The sequence below is a fragment of the Ranitomeya variabilis genome, chromosome 4, assembly GCF_051348905.1.
Source record: "Ranitomeya variabilis isolate aRanVar5 chromosome 4, aRanVar5.hap1, whole genome shotgun sequence".
In the NCBI taxonomy this organism is placed as follows: domain Eukaryota; kingdom Metazoa; phylum Chordata; class Amphibia; order Anura; family Dendrobatidae; genus Ranitomeya; species Ranitomeya variabilis.
The window spans coordinates 605,751,574-605,758,800 of NC_135235.1; the positions used below are offsets into that span (position 1 = coordinate 605,751,574).

General features: G+C 41.6%; 1 non-coding gene across 1 annotated transcript; it reads right to left on the reverse strand.

Moving 5' to 3' along the window:
• Window positions 1-1,280: 1,280 nt before the first annotated feature.
• Window positions 1,281-1,472, reverse strand: LOC143771291 (U2 spliceosomal RNA). Its single transcript, XR_013215064.1, has one exon. It is a non-coding gene; the product is annotated as a U2 spliceosomal RNA (small nuclear RNA).
• Between the last annotated feature and the right edge of the window lie 5,755 nt (window positions 1,473-7,227).

Here is a 7,227-nt window from a genome sequence, read left to right on the forward strand (position 1 = left end):
TCAAAGTGCTCACCACACATCTAGATAAGTTCCTTAAGGGGTCTAGTTTCCAAAATGGTGTCACTTGTGGAGCGTTTCCACTGTTTAGGCACATCAGGGGCTCTCTAAACGTGACATGGCATCCGATCTCAATTCCAGCTAATTCTGCATTGAAAAAGTCAAACGGCGCTCCTTCTCTTCCAAGCTCTGCGGTGTGCCCAAACAGTGGTTTACCCCCACATATGGGGTATCGACGTATTCAGGAGAAATTGCACAACAAATTATTGATAAATTTCTGTTTTTACACTTGTGAAAATAAAAAAAAAATGGCTCTGAAGTAAAATGTTTGCAAAAATAGTTAAATGTTCATTTTTTCCTTCCACATTGTTTCAGTTCCTGTGAAGCACGTAAAGGGTTAATAAACTTCTTGAATGCGGTTTTGAGCACCTTGAGGAGTGCAGTTTTTAGAATGGTGTCACACTTGGTTATTTTCTATCTTATAGACCCCTCAAAATGACTTCAAATGTGATATGGTCCCTAAAAAAAAATGGTGTTGTAAAAATGAGAAATTGCTGGTCAACTTTTAACCCTTATAATTCCCTAACAAAAAAAAATGTTGTTTCCAAAATTGTGCTTGTGTAAAGTAGATATGTGGGAAATGTTATTTATTAACTATTTTTTGTGTCAAATCTCTCTGATTTAAGGACATAAAAATACAAAGTTTGAAAATTGCAAAATTTTAAAAATTGTCGGCATATTTCCGTTTTTTTTCATAAATAATCGCAAGAAATATCGAAGAAATGTTACCACTACCATGAAGTACAATAAGTCACGAAAAAACATTCTCAGAATCAGCAGGATCTGTTAAAGCGTTCCAGAGTTATAAACTCATAAAGTGACAGTAGTCAGAATTGTAAAAATTGGCTCGGTCATTAAGTACCAAATTGGCTCTGTCACTATAGAGTTAAACACCAAGTGCTGACAGCAGGGGCCTAATTTTGTAGATGGCACAGTATATTTGCAACACTGTAACAAAGGCCTAATACAGGCCTACCTCTTAACACACCTGTTGCAACCAGTAAAGACAAATTGATTGATTGATTGCATATTGAATGCAATACAATGTTTGACATACATAGGTGAAAGCAAGGCCAGGCATACAAAATGTTGGAAATGGTCAAGTGAAATCGAACAAAATACTACATTTGGCATCTGAAATGTGCTTCTGTGACCCACATAAAGGGTTGAAAGACAACTTAAGCTGATTTCAATTCAATCTGTTTTTAGAAACCGGATCAGAGAAGGAGTGCACTGTTCCCGGAGATACTGCAATAACGGGTCAATGCGTGGAGTGGACAGAGCAAGCTCTTCTTCCATCTCCCTGTTCTAAAAATCCATTTAATATATGGTCCCCAAATAGGGGACGTATCAGATATTAAACTGATAAGAACAGATTTTTTTTTTTTTTTTTTCCCTCAGATGGGAAAATCTACGGTCCAGAAATCCAAGACCAAAGAAACATCCCAAACAGCTGCGTCAAATCCAAAACACAAAAGCTGTTCCCATCATCATTGGAAAATTCATTTTTTAAGAGACATAATACAGCATCAGAAAAAAAACAATCAAGAAGTATTTACAAGGTATCTCCACTTTTTCACCTTCCAAATTCCCTCCGCATCCACCTCCCCCTTCCTTTTCTTATCCCACAAAAAACAAACATATCTTCCCCATAATCACCTTCACAGTATTTCTAACTTCAATATTCTTCCTCTTAAACACATACACATTTCTCACATCCCATAACACTTCCTTTATACATGCAAGCATTACCCACAACACTCTCTCCTTCACTCCATCACACAGCCCTAAACCAAACATGAACAACTCAAAGGATAAAAAATTCACACCACACAATTCTTTGCACAAAGGACCCATTCTCCCAATCACATCTCTAGCATACTGACAGTTCCAAAACATATGTATTACACTTTCACTCCCACCACAACCTTCTCTCGGACACCTCTCACTCCTCACTAAACCCCTATTCCTCTGAAACTCTCTTACTGGTAAAACTCCATGCAATGACTGCCACACAATTTCACTCTGTCTATTCGTCATACCATCCATCCGTACTTTCTTCCACACCTTTTGCACATCAGTCCCTCTAACCATATGGATATCACACTCGATCTCTCTACACTCAATCATCCTATACACAGCTTTCTTCTTTTCCAACAATCTTACATCCACATCACACAACTCAAACTTAACCAAAAACTTATAAACCCACACATACCATACTGGCACCTCAAAAGCAACAGGACACCTCAAATCCCTTTCCCTCCATTTTAACTTAAACAAATACGCTCCAAACAAATACCTACACATAGATGAAAACTTCCCATCCGCCCTAATCACTTTCAGCACAAAAACAACAGTATTCACACCAAAAAAAACTTCCAAATTTGGAAAACCCAACCCACCTTTCTCCAATCTCTTTACCAAAATATCTCTCCTAGCCCTCTCCATTTTCGAATTCCATAAAAACACAAACAGAATCCTATTCAAACTCCTCACACACATAGACCCTGGTGGAAACACTACTGCTATATACAAGAAAATCGGCAACACCACACTCTTAATAACTAAAATTTTTCCAAAAAACGTAAGATTTCTCAACCTCCAAAAACACAATTTCCGCTCAACCTTCTCTTTTGCTTCATCCCAACTTTCTTTCCCATCCAATGTCTCTGAAAACTTCACACCCAATACTTTAATAGGCCCATTAACCACATTCACTCCAACATCCCTACTTAAAACACCATCTCCAAAAACCTTACACTCACTCTTTTCCCAATTAACTTTAAATGCTGACGCACCACAAAAAAAGGACACTAATAACTTCACCCGCCTCACCGAACATTCTGAATCTCACAATACACACACATCATCCATATAACCACTGACTTTCCACTCCCTACCCCCTCCACCCGGCACATGCACACCCCGAATCACCTTATCTTTCCTCAGCATACAAAGCAAAGGTTCAATTGCACAAATAAAGGCCACAGGGGATAAAGGACACCCCTGTCGAACTCCCAAAAAGACATTCACTCTCCTTCCCACATAACCATTCATCAAAACACAACTGTAAATATCCTTATATAAACTCCTCACTCGCCCAACAAAATCAGCAGGAAAACCCATTCTTAACAACACTCTAAACAAAAACCCATGCGATAATCTATCATATGCCTTCTCAAAATCTAAACTCAACAAAAACACACTCTTCTTTCGCCCCATACAGTCCCACAAACAATCTCTCAGCATACACACACAATCATGTATACGCCTCCCAGGTACCGCACAACACTGTTCATCCCCAATCACACTCTCCATCACATCACGCATCCTATTCGCCATTAACTTTGCATAGATTTTATAATCGCAATTTAATAATGTTATCGGCCTCCAATTTCTCAGACTCCTCAAATCCCCCTTTTTAGGTATCAACACAACCATTCCCGCACGCATACTCTCAGCCACCTCCATATTTGCCCACATATACTTACATACATCCACAAAATCATTACCAATCACATCCCACATCACTCGATAAAACTCTACTGGGAGACCATCCTCCCCTGGCGTCTTATTTAGCGCCATACTATTTATTACCTTCCACACCTCATCACTAGTCACCTCACACATCACACTCTCCCTTTCCGTCTCAGTCAACTTACTCTCTAACATACCTAGCACATCACTCTCCAAACTCTCATCCCTCCACTTCACTGCATACAACTCCTCATAAAACTTAGCCACCTCTTCACACATATCCTCTCCACTCACTTCTCTTCCATCCTCCCCATTCAGCACACTCATACTCTGTTTCTTCCCAAACACCTTTTTAAAGAAAAAAACGTGAACATTTCTCATCATGTTCCATTTTGTCAACTTTTGCTCTAAAAACTATACTCTTCCCTTTCTCTAACAAAAAAATCATTAATTTCCTTTTTCACCTGTAATATTTCCTCTTCCACCTCCATCCCTCCTTCCCTCAACTTATACAATACACTCAAACGTGCATTCAACCTAACAAAATTCTCTCTTTTAATAGCTGCAAACTTATACCCTAAACTTCTAAAGAACATTTTTGTTTGTCTCTTCACCCAATCCCACCAACCACAAACATTCCCAAAATCATTTTTACACTTACGCCACCCTTCATACCGTCTTGCATACTCCTTTCTCACATCTTCACTCTCTAACAACTTCACATTTAACTTCCACAACCCTTTCCCAAACACTCCATCAACCTTTATGTCCAACTCACACTTCATACACACATGATCAGAAAACAAAACATTTTCTTGCTTATAATCAACAGCAATTATATTTTTTGAAATAAAGCAATAATCCAACCTAGACTGCACCCTTCCACTCTCAGAAAAAAAAGTATTCAACACAGGACTCACATTACACACACGCTGCATATCACTCAAATCAAAATCACTCACTAACTCCAACAAAGCTTTCCCTGACACATCCACATTCACTTTCCCCATATCACAATTCATATCCCCCACAATCACTACAGGCATCCTCCCTGGAACAAAAAGCTTGACTTTTTCAAATAAAGCCTTACGCTCATTCTTATCAACTGGCGCATAAATATTTATAACACAAAACTTTACATTCCTATACTCAAAATTAGCCAAAATACACCTCCCTACCTCAATCACCAGATAGTCACTCAAAGCCACTTCCCTCCCTTTAACTAAAATTCCCACCCCATCATTCTTATTGCATGCACTCCCTGACCACACAGACGCACCATAAGACCATTCATCCCCTTTCACACCATCCACTACCCCACATTCCTGTAGACAAAAAATAGATGCATTTTGCATAGCCAATAACTCAAAAATTGCAGTTCTTCTAACGTTACTTTTAAAGACTCTAACATTTTGTGAAATTATACTAAACCCCATATTACAAAAAAACACACTTCAGCTAACTACTCAAGAAATAAAAGCCTTTGGCCTAAGCCAAAGCTCACAAGAGAAAAAAACAACAACACATTTAGTGCACTATATGGCAACACTATCCAGCATCACCACTATCCTCCTCCACCATCTGAATCGAACAGCAAGTGTCTGACCCACTAACCTCACCACCCTCATTCCTCCTTCTCGCAGGACCAGTCTTTCTCAGAGGAGCACAGCTCTCCACCTCCTCGCTGTCTCCATCATCCTCCCGCCGGCTCTTCTTTGCAACTCTATCGTCATCTGAAACAAACTCTTCAATATGTTCAGGGTTAGACAGGTGATCAGGGCTATCAACCTCAGAAATCTGCGCATCGCTCTCCGCGGCGTCCATTGCCTCACTAAAGGCCATCATTTCAGGCAACTGCACCTCCATTTCAGGAAACTGCGCCTCCACCTCTGCAACTGCCTTCCGAAACTCCTTCTCTTCCCTCCTCCACTCCTTTTCCTTCTTTTTTTTCTTCTTTTCCTCCTTTTTTTCCTCTTTCTCTGCCGTATATCTCGGCCTCAGACTCACACTCTCTGGATCTGGAGGGGGTGTGGCTCTACTTGCACTCCGCCTCCTCCCCTCTTCTTCCTCCCTCTCTATCTTTGCAAGTTCTTTTGCAACTCTTGCCCTTTCCCTCCTATCCAACTCTTCCTCCATCTGCTCCTTGTCCGACCGCCTAGGTGCACTCTTGGGGCAGTCCTTGTACATGTGGTCACCACTCCCACACACATCACAGGTCTTAGGCGAAGGGCATTGATTGGCAGTATGCCCCTCTTTCTTACAGTTACGGCAGCACTGTCCTTTGTTGCACTCCGCCTGTACATGTCCAAAACAAAAACATCTACAAAAACGAGGCTGTCCTGGGTAGGTCAAAAAACCTCTGTGACCTGCTACAGAGAAATTTGCAGGAGGGTGCCTGAAACCACCCACACAGTCAGGATCCCTCTTCAACTTCACACGATAAACATATTTACAGTTGAAGATTCCTAAAATGTTTACCTGTCATTCTCCTACTTTCACGTAGTCACAATACTGTGAAAGAAAACTCTGCAATAAGGCAGGATCTGTGAAAGGATTATATACAGTTACAGTTACCTCCTTTTCTTGCAGACCAAACAACGGTATCCAGCCAACTCCTTCTAGAAGAGGATCCTCAGCATTACCCCGAAGCCACTCGAACACATTCAGGCAAATATTTTGGTCCACAAAAGTCACATCGTAGTTACCTTGTCGAGGAAACTCATTACAACTGAAGATCTCCGCACGCTTTGCTCCAGCCTTTCCTTCAATAAGATCCCGGATGATGAAAACAACGTTATTCTTTGCTGAATTGCTCGGGTCCACGACCAACCGGATGGTGTTCCTCACGAAATTCATGATGCAGGACTGTCGGTATATCCTACCACAGCAAAAAGAAGAAAACTTCCCACGAGGGACGTCACTCGGACATGGCCTATAGCCTGGAGATCGCAACCGGATGCAAGGGGACTAAGCCGACTCCCCAATAGCAGCAGGGGGGTGAAGTCCCACCAGAGGTGAGACAATCCCCCCAGGCCAAGGAGCCGGGTACCCCAAGCACCTCTCAGCCAAGACCAAGGCAGCAACTGTAAGGTCACTGCACTTGATCTTAGCCAAAAGGCCGAGAAGCGATCCTGAACACGCTGTGCCACGTGGGCCACACCAAGGCCTACAACCAAAACCCATTGTGGAGACAGAGCCAAAGATTGCTGCAGGGAGGACATTTTCAGAAACTCGGGAGGCCTTCTCAATGACAGTTCTGCTGTCAATGACAGTTCTGCTCTATACAAGTCACTAGTGCCACCACACTTAGAATACTGTGCACAGTTCTGGTCTCCGGTGTATAAGAAAGACATAGCTGAACTGGAGCGGGTGCAGAGAAGAGCGACCAAGGTTATTAGAGGACTGGGGGGTCTGCCATACCAAGATAGGTTATTACACTTGGGGCTATTTAGTTTGGAAAAACGAAGACTAAGGGGTGATCTTATGTTAATGTATAAATATATGAGGGGACAGTACAAAGACCTTTCTGCTGATCTTTTTAATCATAGACCGGTGACAGGGACAAGGGGGCATCCTCTACGTCTGAAGGAAAAAAGGTTTAAGCATAATAACAGACGCGGATTCTTTACTGTAAGAGCAGTGAGACTATGGAACTCTCTGCCGTATGATGTTGTAATGAGTGACTCATTG